Here is a 9,305-nt window from a genome sequence, read left to right as displayed (position 1 = left end):
ATGGGCTCCCTGCTCAGCGGGAAACCTGCTTCTCCCTCTCCTTCTCTCCCTGCTTGTGTTCCCTCTCTCGCTGTCGCTCTCTGTCAAATAAATAAATAAAATCTTTTTTTAAAAAAAGTTCCAATAACTGCACTAAGATTATAGGATTATTGATGATTGTTTTCTTTTCCTTTTCCTTTTTCAATACTATTGTTACATGATTTTTTATAATACGGAATAAAAAGCCTCCCCTCACTGGGGGTGGCCAGGTTCTCTAGCTCGTAGAAATGGACTCAGTCCAGGACATGGAAGTGAGAGACAGTGAATTGCCCCTGGCTCTAACTATTCCTAGGCACATACTCGGTACCACTGTCCCCACGGTTTGGGGAGGCATACCAGTAAAGTGTGGACTTTTTTTCTTTAAGCACCTTCCTGTGATTTGCCCCCAAGCCATTGATTTCCATAAGCGTTGCTACCCTAAATGCCAGGTTCATGATTCTTTATTTATAATGCCTCTTGTCTTCATCCTTTCTCCCATACTTTTTCTAAACCCTGTCTCATTCCCTCTGAATGATTCCAGTGGCCTCTACACCCATCTCCACATCTTCCATCATTCCCCAACGCTAGTCTGCCCTGCACACGACTCTACCACCAGTTCCATCATTCAAAAACAATTCTGCATTACAACTCTCCTGCTAGAACACACCAAAATGTCCCCATTTACCCGCTACATTAATCTGAACCCCTGCCAAGTCTCTCCATAGAAGACTAACATTCGGTAAGTTTTATTATCATTGCTTTCCAAGCCTGCCCATGAAGACTTTTCTCTAGTTAGTCTTGTCTTCTTACTGTATTCCGCTTCCACTCCTGGTGGTCTCTCTTGCTCTCGCTCTCATTCTCTCGCTCTACATACATACACATGCACCCAGACAGACGCACACACATTCACCATCAATTTTTAGTCTGTCCTTTTTACCCTGGGAATACCTTCCTCCCTCCTCTCGGGTTGCCTTCATCTTATTTTTCCTTCTTACCTTGATGTGACCTTTTTCTGAATTCCTCTATCATCCTTGCATTCAGTTTAACTAGCACTTTCTTATCCATCGTCTTCTTTTTGGAAATTGCAACTTATTTTCCCTATTTTATAAATAGCTCCTAGAATCTACTATTAGCCCACTAGTCTAACCAGTGAGTAAGTTATAGTATTTTAGACAGTACCGGATTATGGGAGCTTGGAGTCATCCTATATACAAATTGAAAAGCATAAGGAGAAAAAGGGATTCCTTTTTACTGAAATTCAGGAGTCTAAAAACTGAGGTAAATTTCTGAAACTTTTTAAATTTGTCTTTGTCACTGTTCCAGTTATTTTTTTTATTTATGTTAGTCACCATAAAATACATCATTAGTTTTTGATTCAGTGTTCCAAGATTCATTGTTTATATACTCAGTTTTTAATACTACTTCCTCTCATTCTGGAAACTATCTCTTTAGAAACTCAGGGCTTACATGTCCCTTAAGTCCCCCTCCCTCCCACTAAGGTTACCCAGTCAGGTCTGCCTTGTGAAAATTCCTAATTCTTCAGGACTGAGGTGTTACTAGGGAAAATAATCAGGTCCAAAGTGCAAAAGAAATTTTTTCTGGAGTTAATATTTTCCTTCTGCTGAAATCTCTATATCAATGAACAGCACCACCCAATTATTCAAGCCAGACATCTAGGAATTAACTTTACTCTTTTATCTATTTCCCTGATCTCCCCTATTCAATTGTTCAAGATCTACAGAAATTAACTAATCTCTCTTCCATATCTCAGAAGTATATATATATATATATATATATATATATAGAGAGAGAGAGAGAGAGAGAGAGATACTGAGAATACATATCTATACTCAAATATCAACAAAGCAACATAAAAGAGGAGTCTGCAGAAAAATTAATTTAGTGTTAAAATAACATGATTATAGAACTAAAAAAATTAAAAACAGAAAGAGAAGTGTATGTGAAAATATCATTTCCAACATTAAGGAAAATCCTAAAAAAAATCATTAATAAAAAGAATAAAATAAACAGTTCAAAGCAATTAGAGAAAAGAACATAAATACTGATGATGACATTCCGACATGAGGCTAACTGGAATTTCTGAAATAGAAAACTCAACTGTTGAATTCTCTGGGAAAAACCTGCATAATCATTCCCATCTGAAAAAAAATTGAGAAATAAAGTAAGTCAGTGATAAAGAATCAAAAGATCACCACCATCCATTATAAAAGCTAAGCATGTAGCTTAGCTGAGCAGCCAAATATACCTGCTCTCTGAATCATGGTATTCGACATGCTTACCTTATCCACTAGGCAATGTTGAATCAGAACAGACCATTTCTCCTGAGAGCTAGGAGGATCATGGGCAAACACAGGTGAATGGCTGCTCCCCAACAGGTGTCCACTCTTAGGAGGAAGAGAGGCAGAACTGACTTAAGCATCCCCAATTTATTTCCCAAAATTGTCAACGATAAGCTATTCTATCTGAGGATAGAGCACATAAAGAGATGGACAGAGGCTTACGCTAATGGAACACACATTATAAGAGGGCCATTATAAGTTCGCTCTTTGTGAACGGGCTCTTAAAATGTCTGGCTAATGGGATTTTAGAATTGTTTCACTGTGTGTCTCCCAATGGTCATCTTTCTCAGCGGGGAAGTTTGCTGCAGTTACTCTACCCAATATGGTCATTGTATGTTGGATATATAAAGGAGAGAAAACTTACCACATTAGTCCTAAAGTCTCTGGACCAAAAAACACCATTTATAGACGTGCTATAGAGACTACAGCACATCCCTTGATACCCTCAACACTGTATTTGGTGTCATTGCTCTACGGGACTTTTTGGTGGTTCCCCCCCAACCTTGGGGTGGGAGCAAGTATATTTTGCACATAAAAATGAGCCTGAAATCACACAAACGTAGTGATCCGAAGGGGCACGTGCACCCGAATGTTTATAGCAGCAATGTCTACAATAGCCAAACTATGGAAAGAACCTAGATGTCCATCAACAGATGAATGGATCAAGAAGATGTGGTATGTATACACAATGGAATACTATGCAGCCATCAAAAGAAATGAAATCTTGCCATTTGCGACGACGTGGATGGAACTAGAGGGTATCATGCTTAGTGAAATACGTCAAGCGGAGAAAGACAACTATCATATGATCTCCCTGATATGAGGAAGTGGAGATGCAACATGGGGGGTTACGGGGGTAGGAGAAGAATAAATGAAACAAGATGGGATTGGGAAGGAGACAAACCATAAGTGACTCTTAATCTCACAAAACAAACTGAGGGTTGCTGGGGGGAGGAGGGTTGAGAGAAGGGGGGTGGGATTATGGACATTGGGGAGGGTATGTGCTATGGTGAGTGCTGTGAAGTGTGTAAACCTGGCGATTCATAGACCTGTACCCCGGGGATTAAAAATATATTATATGTTTATTAAAAATAAAAAATTTAAAAATTTTAAAAAAAATGAGCCTGAAATCAAATATTTTGTTGCACAGAAAGACTGTAGGAGATATTAGGGTATGTTCTGCTTCTTTCTCCTTCCAGGCAAACAGATGGATTTTATTTTCCTCTCCTGTGTGACTTGCTTAGACCAATAAAATGTAAATGGAAGTGCCACATGTTTCTTCTATGCAGTAGCATTAAGAGCCAGAATACTGGTCACCACATTCCTCCTCTCATTTTTTTGCCTTGGTGATTATGGAAGCCTGTGTTGAAAGGAAGCATCCATCAGCCTCTGTCCCTGAAAGACTGCAATGAGCAGAGGCCCTCCAGAGGATGTAGGACATGTGGCAAGTGTAAACTATGAAGTTACATTGTGGCTTTCTGCTGTAGGCTTGAGTGGCTGATGTCAAGATGGACAAGCTCAAAAAACCCAGGAGGGTGGTGCTGGTCCTGGCAGGATGTTACTCCAGGCACGAAGTGCTCTCATGAAGAACATTGATGCTGGCACTTAAGACCCTCCCAACTGCCATGCTCTGGAGGCCGAAATTGACCACAATCCCTGCAAAGTGATAGTTGCCATGAGCAAGAAGAAAATTGCCAACAGGTCAAAGATCAAGTCTTTTGTGAATGTTTATAACTGTAATCACTTCATGCCCACATGGTACTTGGCAGATATCCCCTTGGACAAAACTGACGTCAACAAGGATATCTTCAGAGACCCTGCTCTTAAAGACAAGGCCCTAAGAGAGGCCAAGGTCCTTATTTGAGGAGAGGTACAGGACCCGGCAAGAACAAATGGTTCTTCCAGAAACTGTGGTCTTAGACCTAGTTTGTTTCAATCATTAAAAATATCCCAAAAGTAATAAATAAACTAAAAAATAAGGTTCTGTTGCATTGTGCTCAAAGCCACTGAGATCTAGGGGTTGTTTGCTGCTGCGGCATTGTCTAGTACACTATGAAGTGTATGCTGCTTTCTTGCAAAGATTAGAAATTTGCAACAGAGGCAGCTCTAGTCACCTGGTCTTATACAAGGGTCCCTCTCTTTTTCCCTTCAAGTGGACTAAAAATCTCTTTTTTATTCACCCCACTGTTGAACCTAATATGGATTTTACCTGGTAATACAGCATCCAAAAATTCTTATGACTCAGCGTTTACAACGGTATACCACAATGGATATTGTCTCTCAGTGTAGACTGGCTTAGGCTTTTTTTTTTTTTTTAAAGCCTCCAAGGGGCCCCTGGGTGGCTCAGTCCTTAAATGTCTACCCTCAGCTCAGGTCATGATCCTGGGGTCCTGAGATAGAGCCCCGCATCCCCACTGAGCAGGGAGCCTGCTTCTCCCTCTCCCACTTCCCTTGCTCATGTTCCCTCTCTCGCTGTGTCTCTGTCAAATAAATAAATAAAATCTTTTTAAAAAATAAAAATAAAAAGCCTCCTAATTAACTTCTCATCTTGACTCCACATTTAACTGCCAGAATCATCCCTAACACACTCCTAATCTAAAGAAGCTTTTGATATTTCTTAAGACAGAACTCAGCAGGGCGCCTGGGTGGCTCAGTGGGTTAAGCCGCTGCCTTCGGCTCAGGTCATGATCCCAGAGTCCTGGGATCGAGTCCCGCATCGGGCTCTCTGCTCAGCAGGGAGCCTGCTTCCTCCTCTCTCTCTCTGCCTGCCTCTCTGCCTACTTGTAACCTCTCTCTGTCAAATAAATAAATAAAAATCTTAAAAAAAAAAAAAAAAAAAAGACAGAACTCAGCAAAAGGCACTATCCATGAGATGTTCCAGATTCTGCAAGGCATTTTTCTACAATGTCTTTTTCTAGTTATGTGGGGTTTTTCCCCCACTCTACTCCTGGCAGGCAAATTCAGCTGGATTTGTGTCAATCTACCTGATACTGACTACTTGAGCCTAAGAGTAAGAGTATAAAACCAAAATCTCAGCTCCCTTGCAGTTCAAGTGAAGAAAATGCAGGGTAGAGAGATGGCCAAAAATGCTTAAAAGTCCTCTAAAGAATCTCTTTTCTCTCTTTTTGGAACTTTTATTCCAGAATCATTTAGTTATTGCTGTTTAACCAATCATCTTAAAATTTAAAGCTTGAATTTTCTTGCACCGTACACAAAAATAAACTCAAAATGTGAGACCTGAAACCATAAAAATCCTAAAAGAGAACATAAGCAGTAATTCCTTGACAACACTGTAGCAACATTTTTCTAGATATGTCTCCTGTGGCAGGGGAAACAAGAACAAAAATCAACAGCAATAATCAACTACTGGGACATCAAAATAAAAACCTTCTGCACAATAACAATCAACAAAACAAAAAGATGACCTAGTGAATGGGAGAAGATGTTTGCAAAGGATATACCTGATAAGGAGTTTGTATCCAAAATATGTAAAGAACTTACACAACTCAACACCAAAACAAAACAAAACAAAAATCCAAATAATCCAATTAAAAAATGGGCAGAAGACATGAACAGACATTTCTCCAAAGAAGACATCCAGTTGGCCAACAGACACATGAAAAGATGCTCAACATCACTCATCATCAGAGATATAAATGCAAATCAAAACCATTATGAGATATTACCTCATACCTGTCAGAAGGGCTAAAATCAAAAACACAATGAACAAGTGTTGGCAAGGATGTAGAGATAAAGGTACCCTCACGCACTGTTGTTCTAATGCAAACTGGTGCAGTCACTGTGGAAAACAGTATGGAGTTTCCTCAAATAATTGCAAATACAATTGCCATATGATCCAGTAATTTCACTACCAGGTATTTACCTTAAATGAAAACAAAAACAATAATCTGAAAAGATATATATGGATAAATATGTATATATATATATATATATATATGTATGTGTGTGTGTGTGTATGGCAGCATTATTTACAATAGCCAAAACTTGGAAGCAACCCAATTGTCCATCAATAGATGAAGGGATAAAGATGTGGTATATATGTATATGCAGTGGAATATTAGCCATAAAAATGAACAAAATCTTGTCATTTACTACATGGATGGACCCAGACAGTATAAGGCTGTGAAGTAAGTCCGTCAGGGATAGACAAATACCATATGATTTCACTCATGTGTGGAATTTAAGAAACAAAACAGATGAACAAAGAGAAAAAGAGACAAAACAAAAAACAGACTCTTAACTATAGAGAGCAAACTGGTGGTTACCAGAGCAGGGGATGGCGTAAGAGATGAATGAAATAGGTGAAGGGGATTAAGAGTACGCCTATCATGATGAGCACTGAGTAATGTACAGAATTTTCAAATCACTATATTGTACTCCTGAAACTAATGTAACACTATACAGTAATTATACTAGAATTAAAAATTTTTTTTTCTTTAAATTTTTGAGGCTTACAACACCAACTATTTATTATTTCTTATGGATATAAATATCAGCTTGACTGTTTTGTTGACCTGGGCTAGGTTTAACTGTTCTCATTTGGGGTTTTCCATATGTTTGTGGTCATCTAAAGGAGTAGGTCAGAGACTCATGACTCATTTTTGTTTCATGTGGTCTCTTATCCTTCAACAAACTCTACAGGCTTGTTTTCATAACAATGGCAGGATTCTAGGAGAAGAGTAGAATACCCAAGTACTTTTTCAAACCTCTGCTTATAACATGTCTGCTACTATTCTATTGGCCAAAGAATATCATATAGGCAAGGCCAGAATTAGTATGGGAGAGCACTATCAAAGGGCATGGCTACAGAGGACATCAGAGATAGGGACCTTTAGTGCACTTCACGCATTAATTGATTATTACTAATTATTACTAATCATTCATCCCAATGTATTAATCAGTGCAATTAATGTATCAGATAATGTACCTAGGAAAATTTAAGTTTGCATAACAAGCTGTGTCAGTTTATACTTTAAAACCTTTGTCCTGGTGGTTGCTAGAAGGGCAGGGGATAAAATAGGTGAAGGGGATTAAGATGTACAAACTTCCAGTCGTAAAATAAACAAGTCATGGAGATGAAAAATACAGCTTAGGGAATCTAGTCAATATTATAATAACATTGTATGGTGACAGATGTGATGACACCTACAGTGAGGAGCATTAAGTCATATACAGAATTGTCCAATCACTGTGTCATACACCCGAAACTAATAAACCCTTGTATGTCAAAGAGACTCAATAATAAAAATTTTAAATATTTTCATTTATTTGAGAGAGAGAGAGCACATGTGCATTCAGGTGTGAGGAGGGGGAGAGAGAGAGAGAGAATCCCAAGAAGATGCCCTACTGAGCGCAGAGCCCAACGTGGGGCTTGATCCCACGACCCATGAGATCATGACCTGAGCAGAAATTACAAGTGAGACACTTAACCAACTGAGCCACCCAAGCACCCCCATAATAAAAAAAATTTAAAATTTAAAGAAAAAAAAAAAACTTTCCTAAAACCTGCTTATAGACATGGCTGGCTCTGGCCACCTACATGGTTGTAATTTGATGATGACAGTTCATAGCCTACCCACTAGAATCTGTGCACCTTTGGCCCTAATTGACTCTCTGTGTTCCTAGCAAGAAATCCCGGCTCCCACAAACTCTTTTTAATGGCTTCACAGTCATCTACACACTTGGCACCTAAGGTGTCTATATCCTCTTGATAAGGAAGGGAACAATCCATGGGCAGGGTTTTGTTATTTGTTGTTGGTGGTTTTTTTTAATCCTGAAATGTTCCCTGAATTCATAGAAACTGTCATCCTGTGCATCAAGCCCCCATACACTATAGTTATAGGCTTCCATGGACTGAGTGTTTGTGTGGCTCCCACAAAATTCAGATATTGAAGTCCTAACCTGCAATGTGATGGTATTAGGAAGTGGGGTCTTAGGGAGGTAATTGGGTTTAGATGAGTTCATGAGGGTGGAGTGTTCATGATGGGATTAGTGCCCTTATAAGAAAAGGAAGACACCAGGGCTTCCTCTCTCTGCCAGTGGGAAGGCAGCCATCTGCAAGCCAGAACAGGGCCCTCACCAAGAATTAAATCTGCCAACACCTTGTCCTTGGACTTCCCACCCACCAGAATTGTGAAAAATAAATGTCTGTTGTTTAACCCCCCTAGTCTGTAGTATTTTCTTGTAATAGCTCAAGCTTATTAAGACACAGACCACAGTCAAATACCATGCGCCTAAAAACAGTAGCATTAGAAAGATAGTATAAAATAAACTATGTGGTGTCAAGGTCAAAACAATCTATACACACACTAAAATCAAATGTCCAGGGGTGTGTGGCTGACACAGTGGGTGAAGCATGCATTGATCTTGGGGTTGTGAGTTTGAGCCCCACGGTGAGTGCAGAGTTTACTTAAAAATAAAAACTTAAAAAAAAAAAAAAGTTGGAACACCTGCATGGCTCAGTTGAGCATCTGACTAGTGATTTCAGCTCTGGTCTTGATCTCATGGGTCATGGGACTGAGCCTTTTTCAGGCTCCCCACTCAGAGGGGCATCTGCTTAAGATTCTCTCCTTCTGCCCCTGTTCCTATTTGCACTTTCTCACTCTCTCTCTCTCTCTCTCTCTCAAAAATGAATAAATAAATCTTTAAGAAAAAAAAAAAAGCAGATGTTCAAAGCTATATCTAAAGCTTCTTCCTGTGTAATTTTCACCTCCAAATTCTATTGTTTGTCAGGTCATGCAATATTTCTGACTTATACACTAAATGCTAAAGATTTCAAAGGGCTCATAAACAGCACCCCACCTTCCTGCTGAGATTATTTAGAAATTGAAAAAGAAGACATTTCAGCTTCTGGACAACCAAAATAATCACCTTTATGGTTGATAAAGGCCAAGCCAGAAGACACAA

At 39.2% G+C, this 9,305-nt stretch overlaps 1 long non-coding RNA gene and 1 pseudogene across 4 annotated transcripts in view; one reads left to right on the top strand and one right to left on the bottom strand.

Annotated features, from left to right (window-relative positions):
- Positions 1–9,305, bottom strand: part of LOC309849138 — a 262,806-nt gene that overhangs the window by 209,856 nt on the left and 43,645 nt on the right. For 2 of the 3 annotated variants that reach the window (XR_014303519.1, XR_014303520.1), the window contains exon 4: positions 2,319–2,423. The exons of the other annotated variant lie outside the window; for it this stretch is intronic. This is a non-coding gene — a long non-coding RNA (uncharacterized lncRNA). The remainder of the gene's footprint in view (positions 1–2,318; positions 2,424–9,305) is intronic. 3 annotated transcript variants of the gene reach the window in all.
- On the top strand, positions 3,887–4,298 carry LOC309848911 (large ribosomal subunit protein eL27 pseudogene; annotated as a pseudogene). The gene has a single exon. The product of its transcript is annotated as a large ribosomal subunit protein eL27 pseudogene (transcript).

The sequence above is a fragment of the Mustela nivalis genome (genome assembly GCF_964662115.1).
Source record: "Mustela nivalis genome assembly, chromosome: 15".
Classification (NCBI taxonomy): Eukaryota; Metazoa; Chordata; class Mammalia; order Carnivora; family Mustelidae; genus Mustela; species Mustela nivalis.
The sequence above is the reverse complement of the archived record's forward strand: the minus strand, read 5'-3'. Positions and strand labels throughout refer to the sequence as shown.